Source organism: Ailuropoda melanoleuca, chromosome 14, assembly GCF_002007445.2.
Source record: "Ailuropoda melanoleuca isolate Jingjing chromosome 14, ASM200744v2, whole genome shotgun sequence".
NCBI classification, from domain to species: Eukaryota; Metazoa; Chordata; class Mammalia; order Carnivora; family Ursidae; genus Ailuropoda; species Ailuropoda melanoleuca.
This window is the reverse complement of record NC_048231.1, coordinates 82,997,725-83,011,600: the sequence shown is the minus strand read 5'-3', so window position 1 is coordinate 83,011,600 and position 13,876 is coordinate 82,997,725. Positions and strand designations below refer to the sequence as shown.

At 46.7% G+C, this 13,876-nt stretch overlaps 1 protein-coding gene across 1 annotated transcript in view; it reads right to left on the bottom strand.

The window, feature by feature from the left end:
- MAPK4 (mitogen-activated protein kinase 4) overlaps window positions 1–8,215 on the bottom strand; it is a 152,743-nt gene extending 144,528 nt beyond the window's left edge. Inside the window, exon 1 of the mRNA XM_034642436.1 lies at window positions 8,111–8,215. The gene's annotated coding sequence lies outside the window, so the exon portion shown is untranslated. The remainder of the gene's footprint in view (window positions 1–8,110) is intronic.
- Between the last annotated feature and the right edge of the window lie 5,661 nt (window positions 8,216–13,876).

Below are 13,876 nucleotides of genomic sequence, written 5' to 3'. Positions count from 1 at the left end.
GTCCACAGTACCTGGCTCACAGCTCCTAAACCTTGGAAATTTCCAGATCAAGAAGAACAATGGGAACATCTTTTGTCATACTATTTAGTCTCTGTCCTCAGTTCCTGAAATCACTTCAGAGCCAAGAAGGTGAAACAGGTATCTTGTTATTCATAAAAAGTCCACTCCTTACCACAACTGGCTTTATGTTAATCAGGTGACTCTTGGAAAGTACCTAAGGATAGGGGCTGGTTGCCAGGAGAACTAACCATGAATACAGGGATGGAACTTTCAGTCCTACTCCCCAGACTTCGAGGAGGAGAGAGGAACCAGAGGTTCAAGAGGTCACCAATGGCCAATGATTTAATCAATAATGCCTACATAACACAACCACCATAAAAATTCAAAAGGAAGGGGGTCAGAGAGCTCCTGTGTGGGGAACCTGAATGCTTCCGCATACCACTGTGCCTGGCCCCAAACTCCATGTGGACAGAAACTCCTTTGTTTGGGACCTCACCCTATGTATCTCTTCATCTGGCTGTTGATTCATACTCTTTAATATCCTTTGTAATAAACCAGTAATCTAATGAGTCAACAGGTCTCCTGAGTTCTGAACCACTTTAGCAAATTAACCGAACCCAAGGGGTGGGTAGTGGGAACCTGTGATTTACAGCCAGTCAGTCAGAAGCAGAGATGACAAGCAGGGTCTGCGACTGGCTTCTGAGGCGGAGGGTAGTCTTGTGAGACTGAGCCCTTCACCTGTGCAATCTGATGCTCTCCAGGCAGACAGAGTCAGAACAGAGGTGAACCATAGCACAGACAGCGGATGTCCAAGATTTGCCTGAACGTGTGGGGAGAACAACCCCATGCATTGGAATTGGTGATCAAAACTCTTCTAAAAGAATAGGCGACTATGGTTATTTTATCTTTCTGTGCCTCACTCTCCTCATATAGGAAGAGACATAGTAAAACAGCTCCCACATCACAAGCTGCTGGAAGGATTGAGAATTAACACCTGTGAAGTACTAAGTGCTCACTGTATGCTGGTTGATACCAAGGGGATCAAGCTCCCAGTCCACCTAACCTTGTTTCAGGAACCGAACAGGCAGCTCCACCACTATGAACAGAAAGAATTTAGCCTAGAACACAGCACTTGAGGTGCTGGAACTGTGGAACATTAGGCTTGGACAGAATTCTTCACAGAATATCCAGGAGATCAGAAGTTTATTGTCTTTCCTTTTAAAAAATGGATTTTATATGTGCAGATCAGTTTTTTAAACCACTAACCCCAAACAGAAAAAAAAGATAACAAAAGATACAAGCAGGTAACAATCCTATAGAGAAATGTTTAGTCATACTGGTAACCAAAATGCATATGAAAGCAACAGTGCCGTATTTTCTACTTACCAAATTCATAATTTTTTAGAAATAAAATACCCTAGGGGCACCTGGATGGCACAGTCAGTTAAGCGTCTGACTCTTGGCTTCAGCTGGGTCCTGGTCTCAGGATCGAGCCCCAAGTGGGGTGCTACACTGAGCGTGGAGGTCTGCTTGGGACTCTCTCTGTCCCTACACCTTCCCCCATGTTTGCACTTTCTCACTCTCTCTCAAAATAAATGAATAAATCTTTAAAAATAAAATAAAACACCCTATCAGTGATGTGATAAAATCATTTCCATTTGTTTCCACTACCAGTTGAGTAATTTCACTACCTGGAAATGTATACCAAGAAAACAATCAAAATTATAGAAAAAGTATGAACAAAAGTTGTTCACTGCAATGATATGGCAGTGAGAAACTGGAATTAAACAATGTTCACTAACAACAAAATATTATGATGAATTAACAGGCTTCCTGAGTACTGAATTGTGTAGCCATTAAAAGTTTTTGTACAAAGAGTCTGTAAAAACATAGAAACTGTTATAATATTAACTGAAAAAAGATATGAATTACAACTATATGTACGGTATGATCTCAACTGTGTTTAAAAATTGAGCTGAGAAAAAAACCACTAGAACATAGTAAAATATGATTGGATCAAAGGACCATGGTAGGATTTTTAAATTTTTCTTGCTACTTCCCATAATGCACACATAGTACTTCTCTAAAACAGGAAAATAAATGTTTTCATTCTAATTATTTACAGTAGAGACAATATCAAAAAGCACTGAAGGAAGGTTTATTTTAAAAATTTTATTGAGATACAATTGACATATGACATATTAGTTTCAGTGTACAATGTAATGATTCAGTATTTGTATATATTGTGAAATGATCACCACAATAAGTCTAGTTAACATACATCACCACACAGTTATGATTTTTTTTCTTGTGATGAGAACTTTTAAGATCTACTCCTTTAACAACTTTCAAGATCTTTTAAGATCTACTCCCTTAACAACTTTCAAATATACAATCCAGTGTTATTAATTAGTCACCATTCTATAGGAAGTTTTTTAAAATAATCTCATTCCACTAATCCAACTGTTTCCGTTTTTTCCTGGTTCTTTTCAATACTACCCATATGCACACACGGCTGTGGCATAGGTGTAATCAGTGTGAATTAATGATTATTCTACCAGGATCAGATGACCTAGAAACTCTTCTCCTGCCTGGACCTCCCTCCACTAACATGATCTAGCAACCAGGAAGTCAACAATATTCCAGCGACAATGCATGCCAAAGGGGACAAACTCCTGACCCCCAGCCCAGCACTGGCACTAACCTCTGCGTAACCCCGGCAAGCCACCTAACTTCTCTCAGCCTCAGTTTCCCCATTTATAAAATGGGCCGAGGAGACCTACTCAGTGATCCCCCAAATCCCTTGTAGGTTTAATCTCTCTGCTTGCGTGTAGATTTGACCCAAAATCTCCAAACAGATCTTGACTCTTGAAAAACTCTATAAAAATCAAGTCCATTTAAACACAAATGGAAAACTAGCTATTTTTTTAAAATCCCTCCTACAATAAATCTTCTTGTAGAGAGTCTTTTTATTTTTGTTAAATCTAGACATTGACACATTGACAGTTCAGTTTCACATAGTCAGGCACATCTAAATACTAAAGCAATAACCAGAGTACTTTCTCTTCCTCATTGAAGGTAGGTTGATTCAGATTAAGGAAAAAGACTGAATGAATGAAAAGTCTGAAATATAGAGGGTTTTGTTTTGGTTTTGGGGGGTTTTTTTGGTTTGTTTTACTATCTTAAGTTTTCAAATACTTCAACTATTTGCCTACCCCTGCCCCCAGAAGGCATTTCCTATCTAGCCTGTGGCAATGCAAGGAAAAGTCTCATTCCAGTCCTGGGTATTCCAAAATAGATGTCTGAATCAATGAAATCTTACTGTAAACTTTCCGCATTCCATTATAATATGCTGAAAAAGAGTTTCGTTCACTTTCTGAATCAATAACTTGGGCACTGGGCCAAGCTCCCTTACAATGTGCGTTAAGGTACTTCTGTCCACTAGGGGACCTCACATAGCCTCCTGCTAAACGTGAACTAACCTTGCCTCAAGTTCCATCCTACAAACATGCTGCTGATGCTGATGCTGACCGGGAGCTGTTGAAGCTAAGAAAGTTTCTTTCTGAGGACAGATGGTAACAGAAGTACAAGCCACCCTGCATTTAACAATTCTAGTTTGATCCCTGCTCTCTAGGGAAGTCAAATCTTCGAGAAGCTTCTCTTAGCTCTTGCCAGTCATGGGTAGAAGAAAGTCTACTTCCCTATTCCTGCAGCCACAGCTGTCCTGTCACTCCCCAACTCCTTCCCAGAGGCAGCTTTACTTGGCGCTAATGAAACTGAAACCTGGTCTCGCAGGATCCTTCCAACGCCCTAGTGATGTTTTCAACTGGTCATTTTGTCTTTTGCTTAAAGAGGACCCCTCAAATTCCATAAGCATCCTGTCCCACGAGAACTAGATCCTCATCCCACTTCCCTCCCCACTGCTGCCCACCGGCCACTGCCCACTTAGCGGCGAGGATGACCTTGTGGGCAATGGTGGCTGCCGATGATGGTTCTGCTGCCCACATGTCCGGTATGTTAATCAGCCACATGCTAGGGGAAGAATTTGAGACTTTTTTTTCTTTTTTCTTTTTTTTGCCTCAAAAGATTGACTTAACATCATGAGCAGATTAGACTATGTGGGATGACAAAGGATGTTTTGCTGATTTATGAAATTATTCACATGGAAAGTTCCACAAAGTTAATTTCACATCTACTAAGTCGCCGTTATTGAAAAGAACCAAGTTACGTTAAATAAGGCCTCTCATAAGAGTGGGAAGTTACAGAGAATGGTACATATTCACCCATACCCCTTAAAACAGTGGTTCTCAATCAGGGGTGATTTTGTGCCCCAGGGCACATCTGGCAACGACTGGAGATACTTTTGACTGTCACAGCTTGGGATGGGAGAGCATGCTACTGGCATGTGGACTGGGTAGAGGCCGGGGATAGTGATGAACGCTCTACAACTCACAGGACAGTCCCCCGTGACAAGGTATTATTCAGCCCACAACATCAGTAGCACTCAGGCTGAGAATCCCCGCCTTATAATAATGAGCATGTGCAGACAGGTAAAGAAGTAAGGATTCTGTTTGGCAAACGATTAACCTTTAAACACCAGAGCAAGTGAAGGTCAGGCTGACAGGTAGCTCAGGCAGAGCTGCTATCTGACTTGTCACAACACTACGGTAAAAAGCATGGAAGGCTCTAGACTTTCACGGAGCACACAGGATTGCCAGGACCCTTGCTAAGAGTGGCTCAACGAGGAAGTGGTGGCAGAATTTCAGGAGCACCAGGAAGGGCACTTTGCTTCCCCAATTACCTCCAATACCCCACTTGTCTGTGCTTGAAATCCTCTCATGGTGGACAAAACCTTCCATTCCATAATGAGGCTTCAAGTGCAAAGACCCCCGGAAAAGGGAACAGTGACCTACATTCAAATTCAAGAGAAAGTGACTGATGACGGATTGTTTTTCCCCTGAGTTTTCATACAGTGAAAGGCTCTGAGCATCTCGAAGTGGTGCACGCAGAGGAAGAGAGGTCAGGCCCTGATGAGGGAGGGAAAGGGTGAAGAGATGGGCAATACAGCGTTAGGAGAGAAATGTCATCTACAGACCATGCTCAAGCCTGCAGGGAGGCAGGGATGCAGAGAGAAAAAAAGAAGTCACATTCTTAGCCTTGAAGAAGATTACAATCGAGTTCAGCTCAGGTGAAAAAACTCCAGGAATGCTCCAAAGAATGGCAGGGATGCAACGTGGTCCCTGCAGCAAACAGCAGACAAAGGTCCTCACCAGCCCTGGGATCACAGTGAACCCCAAACTGTGCCGGGCGAAACCCCCCTGCCACTGCACCCCTGACACCCTAGCAAAGTCATGGGCATAGTGAACACTCAGGCAGCAATTCTTTGAATGAATGGAAACTATTCTAAAAGGAAGGGCTATCAAATTCCTGGTTTGTTTTCCTTCACACCTTTGCTTACACAATTTTTCTCAATTTGGGAGGAAGCCTTGGTTTGAAGTCTTCTCTGCCCATGGGAGTCCTATGCCATCTCGCAAGGCCAGTTTATGTTAACTCTGTACATTCCTGATTTCAGCCTCTGTGGGTGTCTCCTCTGCTCTTAAGTATAGGGTCTCCAAGTCCTTCACTAACGTTTACCCTATGTCCTGAGTCTTTTATAATGGGCCTAATTCCAGGAAGGATTTGAGGGGGGCCTTCAAGTTCATAACAAAAAATAAGACAATGTCGTTAAAAAAGAATTTAAGAGGGAAGCAAGCTGGGGATAATCTGAGAAGAATAGGATCACTGTACCAAGAAGCTGGGATAAAGCAGTTACCAGGAATTACTGAAGGCCAAGGTAAAAAGATATAAAACACACTAGACATAGAGAAGGCTCTCACTGAGAAGAGGAAAGCCACAATTCCATGAGCGCAGGATTTTCTTGGCCAAATTCTAGGAGGAATATGCTCCTGGCTTTTCAAGTCTGCTCTGCAAACAGTCATTTTTCGTGCTGATCTCAAGAACTCTGTTAGATCCTTTAGGGCAAAATACATCGTAGATTATATTTCCCTGATAACAGCCTATATTAAACATAAGTGCTCAAATATTTGCTAATAGACTAATGACCCACAGGTTGCTTGCCAATCTGGATATTCCAGTGTCTCAGGATCCCAAAATGATCAGAGTAAATAAGAGTCATTGAATCTCTTAGCAGGAAGGACCATTTGATTCTTCTACTGAGACTCTAGCCCCCCAAATGACGGGATTTTAAAGATAGGGTCACCTCACCTGCTGTCACCCGTTTGAAACTAGGGGCTGGAAGGTCCATGCAGGCCCTATTTCGCGCCCCACCCCACCCCCTTCACGGTTTAGTTGATTGTCCTTTTGTCTGTCTTTCTGTCCACACCACAGATTCTCATATCCCTTGTAGTGTCAGGGCTTTGCCCTATTAACCTTTCATTCACGGCAGTAACTAGCATGGTGCTTTGCACAAAGGAACTCCCTTTTTTTTTTCTTTTTCAGTGTAAGGAAAGTGAATTGGAAAGGGGTCCCAGAGTAAACCTTTTCATTATTCTGTCCTGCTCCCTTCTGACCTCAGCTACAGTATAGAACACCAGCGCTTCCTACACCACGTGACAAGCAGTTCGGAAAGGTTAAAATGCACGTTACTAAAGGAACTGAAGACTCAAGGGTCCAAAGACACATTCTCTCCCCCTTGTTTCCACGTGCCCCCCAAAAGTGGGCTGGGCAATCCTTCAGAAACACAAGCGCGCGCACACACACGATAACAAAAAACCTTTGCACACAGAAGGTGCTCAGGAAATACCTATTAAGGTCACAGCACAACTACCTTGAATACAGGACGCACTCAAAAAATATCTACTAAATTGAGGAGTTTGTAACACATCTACTCAGTACGTAGTAGATGCTCAATAAATACCTTAAATTAGGGTGACCGCAGGACTTCTGCCCTGCGCACAGTAGGCCCCCTGTAAATCGAATAGTAGTAGACGCCCGCTCAGAGAACCCGGGCAGAGGCGACATCAGTCAAATCCCAGGCAGAGATCCATGAATGGAAATGCGCGTCTCGAGGTAGCGCTCTCGAGAGAGCCAGAGAGGCGCGTGACAGCGCGCGGCCGCGGCGCACAGCGCGCTTTTTCCGAAGCAGCGGACTCACCGCCCGCACCCCGGCACTGATTAGCGATCGGGACCCGCTCTCCACCCAGGCGCGGGAAACGGCCGCCGCCTCCAAGTATCACTTCGGGGCTGCACCTGGAGCTCCCGCAACGGCCCCCTCCCGGGGGCATCCGCCCACTCTGGCTTCTCCTCGGATTCTGGAGAGTTGCGGGCAGAACAAAAGCAAACGCCAGGGAGGCTTCCGATTGCTTTTCCGATGGAGAGCAGCCCGGGAAGAGGCTGGGGAAGGCGGCCCGGGACCGGGCTGCGGGGTCAAACCCGATCCGCTGCCGGCAGCCGCACGCCCTCCCCAGCAGATTCAGGCTCGGGATTGCAGAGCCGGGGAAAGCAGCGGGGCTCACTCCCTCCCCGCCCTCTCAGGCGCCCCGAGCCCCCGCCCTGGGGCCGCGGCGGGGGGGCGCTATATTAACCCCTGAAGGTAGCGCGAAGGAGGCTAGAGGGGAAGATGCTAGGGGACTGGGGTAGACCCCACAACCGAGATCCGAATTTGAACTCTCAGTGCGAACAGCCCCCAGGCGCCCCCAAATGCGCCGAAATGCATGCGTGGGTGGGGTCCCCTCAACGGCATCGGGTCCCTAAAGCCTCCTCCCCTACACACACCCCCGGGGATGCCCAGGGGCAACCTTCCCATCCGAACCACAGATCCAGTGACAGCCCCGCGCGCGGCTAACCGAGGAAGGGGTCCTAAGGGGCGGCCACGTCGGTCTCGCGGGAGAATCCCCCAGCTCGGAAACTCGCTATTTTGTTATTTGCTTGGTTTTCCGTTTGGGTTGTCGTTGTTTGTTTGTTTGTTTGTTTGTTTTTTAAGGTGAGGCGGGGGTGCAGAGAGAGCGGGGAAGTAGCATTTCTTCCTTACGCACGGCTTCTCCGGAGCCCGCTGAACTCCGAGAGAGGCAGGCAGCAGGAGAAGAAAGAAAGCGGAGGGGGAGCCACTTACCCAAAGCAGAGCCCGAGGCGCGGCGGCCCGGGCGCGAGCGGCGCCTTTGTCTGCGGTCGCGGCGCCGGCGCGCTCGGCCAGGCCGGTCCCAGCCCCGGCGCGCTGGCGCGGGGCAGACGGCCCTTCTCCCACGCAGACCCCGCGGAGGCAACCTCACCTGAGGGGCCCGGCGCTGGCGTTTTCCGAGTGGAGCCGCCGTCCCGGGGTAGCCCGGCCTTCCTGCCTGGGCGCACGTTCTCAGGAGTCCTCCATCACCTTAGAAGCCCGTCCTCACTTTTGCCCGGGGGAGGGGACCCGTCGGGCTCTGCCCGGGAGGGAGGGGGCGGCGGGAAGCGTGGTCCTCCCGAAACCGGGCCTCCCAGCCCGGTCAGTACCGCGTCGCTGCAGCGGCCCGGTGGGGGGGGGCGTGTTGTGCAAGGGGAGAAGGAGCGGGCGGCGACGGGGTGGCCGGTTTGGAGCCATGCGGTTGCCCGCCGTCGCCCGGCAAAGGGAGACCCGGATGGGCGGGAGAAGGAACCCCATGGAGAGTCGAGGCGGCGCAGGGTGCACGTGCACAGGTCCAGAGCCTGCCCTGGATTCAGAGCGGGCCACCAGGGCTGTGAACCTGTGCTCACTTGCAGGGCCTGGGTAAAAGTAACAGAAGGGAACCAGACTTTGGAAACCAGGGAAGAGGAAAGGAGAAGCCACCAGACCCATACATAACACTGGTAATAACTGGTGTTTAGGTGGCGCCTTCCAGCAAATCCAAAGTGGTCCGTACCAATTAGGTGCGTCACTTAATGCATTCGCCCCAGTGGAATGGCTGAGAAGCCACTTTTCTAGGCAGAGAAAAATATGATAACCTAAATAGTGTATAACGAGGTCACTAGCGGCTTTAGCTGCCCACGAGCCCTCCCTTCTGCCAACTCCCAAAGCTTTCTGAGCAAGAATCTTACTTTGACACTAGATAGGGTCCTCTGTATCCTATGGTTATTTCTGCTTCACCCCCCCACCCCATTTCTGCCTCCAGGTCCTAGGGCTGTTCCAGGTGTGTAATAGGCGCCCAACAACTGTTGAAAGCATTAATGTGTGAGTCATGTAACTGTGCTAATTATAACGTGGGCAAAACGAGGATTTTAAATTGTGGGATCATATCGGAAAATGCACTGAGTGGGTAGAACAGTGATGGCCATATGAAGGGTAATAAATGTTAGCTCTGATTATTATGTAGAGAGAAATGCTATTAATTATAGGTATGCAAGTAATAGGTTAAGGTTACATACTGAATTAAAGACAAAGAGGGCAGTTATCTGGACCTTCATTAACCTAAAAGAACAGGTAAGGATAAGGAGAGAGTGTGTAACAAGTAAATGTGTGTGCATCTGTGGTAACTTTCCTGTGTACCCTTCCCAAAGACAACATTTTAACATTTGCTTCTTTAATTTTCTTTACAAATAGGTATTATCAATTCACTGGGTATGCATAAATATGAAATACTCTGTTAATTTATTCGTTTTTTTAACATCTTTTTCCAGGAAGGAAGAATAAGAAGCCCCAAGGATTCTCTTTTTGTCTAAAAAAGCCAGAAAGGCAAACATCCCACCACGACATTAAGCCCACTAAGCTGAGAGTCTGGTAGGTCTGAATAAAGAGACTGACTCAGGACACCACCAAGAAAGCTCCTAGTCTCCCTCCTGGGTGTTTTAGATCAGTGTCTTGGGTCTGTGAAACTGCTCTTGGGAGCAATGTGCTTGTCCACGTGATATAATTTATCTCTTCCATTTGGCAACTGGGAAAATGTAATTTTCTCCGTGTGATGAGCATGAGTGAATGGCTCATGCATAGTGAATGGCTGTCCTCCAAATTGTGGGACGAGGGTGTAAAATATGCATTTTAATATCAGAGTCCATTACCGCACAATGCCAGCGGAATGAATAGGAACTGGGATATTTTATCTAGACACCCTCCGTCACATCAGTATCTCATGGGATTCTTCTCCTGTGGATGCTGTTATTAGGAAACAGTTTATTCCTTATTTTTACCCCCACAGAAGACTCCCAAAGAAACAGCTGGCCTAGATGGGGTAAGTAGAAAATAACCACACAGAACCCAGGGGGTGGGAAGGTCACCAGGTTGCTTTAGGACATCTTTTCTTCAGGGGGAAAAATATACCAGCATTTCCCCCACTGGCTTTGAGTAGATACCCATAAACTGTAACTGGGTGGCTTGGCCAGGGGTGCTGATGTCTGCAGTGGTCCTGGAGGACACAGGGGCGGGGAGTTGCTGCATTGAGCAGGAAAATGCCATGCCACCTAGCTTAGAGTATTTGGATATGATGTTTTTGAAATATTATTTCTATAGATGAAATACTGTGTCTTTCCCCCATGCATTTGTTGAAACCTAATCCCCCTTGTGTTGGTATTTGGGGGTGGGGCCTTGGGGAAGTGGTGAAGTCAGAAGGGTGGAGCCCTCAGGAATGGGATTTCTGCCTTGGTAAAAGAGACCCCACAGAACTCCCCTCACTCCTTCTGTCATGTGAGGACACAGTGAGAAGACAGGCATCTGTGAGCCAGGAAGTAGGCCCTCACCAGATACCAAATCTGCCAGCACCTTGATCTTGGACTTCCCAGCCTCCAGAACTGGGAGAAGTTAAGTTTTGCTGTTTATAAGCCACCCAGTTTCTGGTATTCTGTTATAGCAGCTGGAATGGACGAAGACAACAGAGTAACCATTCTCAGGAAGGCCTAGTATCTAAAAGGAGGTAACAACCGTTTTTCTCCAGAGAACTACCAATAGGACTTTTTTATTGTGATATAGTAAGAAATATATTTGTTCTTGGCTCCTGGTTCCTGGCACAGAACTCCTCAAACCCTCGGAATTTCCTGAGTGATTGGAATGTCTTTTGTCATTCATAAGGCTACCCTTTTGAGTTTATTCTAATGAGATGACTTAGGGTGGGCCCCACCTATAGCCTCGGGATGAAGCTGGTCACCGGGAAAACCAAGTGGTTAGAGGTTTGGAACTTTCAGCCCCACCTACCAACCCTGGACAGATTAAACTCTGTACTTGAACAGCAAGATTTGATGAGCTGCCGGGGTGGTGAACACATCGCTTTGCTGGGAGGATGGTGAACTCCAGTTCCATGAGGACAGAAGCGCCTACGTTGGGATCTTCTGGATCTCGCTCTGTGTATCTCTTCCTCTGACTTCATCTGTGACCTTTATAGTATTTTTATAATATCTTTTAAGATTATTTATTTGAGAGAGAGAGCGCACACACACGCATGAAAGTAGGGAAGGGAAGGGAAGAGGGAGAGGGAGAGAAGCAGATTCCCTGCTGAGCACAGAGCCTGACCCACAGTCTGATGCGGGGCTGGATCTCATTACTCATGATGCTGAGATCATGACCTGAGCCTAAGTCAGGAGTTGGCCGCTTCACCGAATGACCGGCCCGGGCACCTCTATAATATCTTTTTAATAAACTGATAAGCATAAGTGTTTCTTTAAGTTCTGTGAGCCACTCTAGCAAATTAATGGAACCCAGGGCAGGGGTTGTGGAAATCTGAAGTGGGCAGGGGGGTACAGTTTTGTGCTAATAAGCCATTAACCTGAGGAACCTGATACTATCTCTATATGTAGTGTTGGAATTGAATTGTAGGAAAACCAGTCAGCATCCTCTGAGAATTGAATTGCTTGGTGGTATTGGGAAAAACACGCAGTGGATTTACGAATTGTTCATACCTGTTTCTCAGTTTGGTTTTGTCTTCCAGAAGAAGATCTATTTATGATTATTATAGTTATGCCTGATTTATACCCTGTCAATTGCAGAGAGGGACGTGAGGCCCTTCGAAATATTAAAAAACATGTGAAGCTATAAAGCACTCTTCTAAGTTTTGGTACATCAGTCTTGGTTTATGGTTTTTACGAGTAGTTTATTAAATACGATGGCTGCTGTCCAATTCTGGCCAACATGAGGAGAGCCCCCACATATTATTGACAGATGGGGTTGATAATAATAGACTTCCATGTAGCTTTTACAGAGTTGCTTTCCCCTGACTATAAAGGAACCTGGCTGACAAAAAAATAAAAAATAAAAAATAATGTTCTAATTAAGATGTGCACACAGCCTGTGATGGATGAAGTTGGCGCCAGAACCACTTAGGAAATTCAGTTGAGAAGGGTCAGAGTTTTTATTATGCTTTCTTGAGTCGTCAAGAGGGAAGAGCTGCCAAAAAGACCGTGCAGTGACAGCGTAGTATGATAAAAGGGCCATGAACTGAGAGTTCGTCCTGCCACTAAGCTGTGTAATGCTGGACAAGGCTTTGCCCTCTCTCGTGGTACTTTTCTCATCTGTACAATGGGAGGACTCACCTACCATATCAGATACTTCTTGTGCACCACCTCGGATCCCTGTGGGTCTCCCCTTATTTTTGGCTGGCCACCTAAGAGGCTGTCTGTGCTCAGGGACCTGGGATCGCTCCTTACCTCCTATTCATGCTTTGCAACTCTCACTTCCTGCCCTGTGGCTTCCTTGTTGCCTCTGGGCTGTGTGATGCTGCCAGACGCACTGGGCACCCTGGCATGAAACGGGCAGGGGAGCTAAGGCCCACCGGGTGAAGTTCTCAGCAATGGGTTCCAGGAGCCAGCAGATAAACTCTTTTCACCCTCTCCAGAATGCAACAGCTCATGTGGCCACTCAGAATAGGATCCAACAAGATCAGGCAATCCGTGGTGCTGGATCGTGAACGTGCTTCTTTTCTCTCTCCTTCTCTAACCCTGCTCCTTTTCTCTTCTCACTTCTGCTCATTGGGCAGGACTGCACTCCTTTTTGGTGGGGTGGGGGGTGGGGAGGACTGTACTTCTTAATAAATAGTGACATAGAAGCTTTTGTCTTGGGGTCTGCTTTGGGAATCCCAGGCTGACACCAAGATATACTCTGTTTCTCAGTGTCCTAAAGATTCCCACAGGGGCTTAGCCCCCACTCCCACTTTCTCAGGGAAGGAAGAGGCGGACCACAAGGCAAGGCGGATTGTTCTGTGTAAAGTTCATTTAAAACAAAAAAGTTCTGACGTGAAAACACAATTGAAAGCTCTTAGACCATTTAGTATTGGGACAAGTTTGGGAGAGGTCATTACAGATGGGAAAGTGGGTTTTGGTTGGAGGGTTCTGAGTGCATTTATAGGGAGAACTGCTGTCTGAAGAATCTAAGGAGGAAGACCGGGGGGAGGCTGGACTCTGGGCTGGAGAGACAAGATTTGAACTCATCATCACAATGTGGGTTGTAGGAGAGTCTGTGTGTGGTTAGGGTTCCTGGGGAAGCAAGTTCGGTGGGCAGAGGGTCTAGGAGAGAGCCTAAAATCACCAGCTCCAGCAACTCTCTCTCCTGCCCTTGCAAAGCCCTTCTCCACATCTTGCTCTCCCCCTTTGTCCTACTAAAACAACACTAATTTGTTTGGATGGGGGTTTGAGATATCTTGATCTCAGGAGGTTAACACCTTCTCAGGCCTTCAGAGGATGATCATGACTGACTTTAAGGCCAATATGTAACCCAGTTCTGACTAATGAAACATAACAGGAAGTCTGCTAAAGAGAGCTCCCTTCCTGAATTAAAAGATTGCAAGGAGGCAGAGGTTGCCTTGTTCTTCCTGCCTTGAATGTAGGTGTGACGCCTGGTGCCACAGCAGCCACATTGCTATATTGAAGCAACAAGCATGAGAGGAAGGCTAAGAGACTCTCAAGGATGCTGGCCCTATTATCCGTGAGCTACTAGGCCAATTTTAGCAGCTAG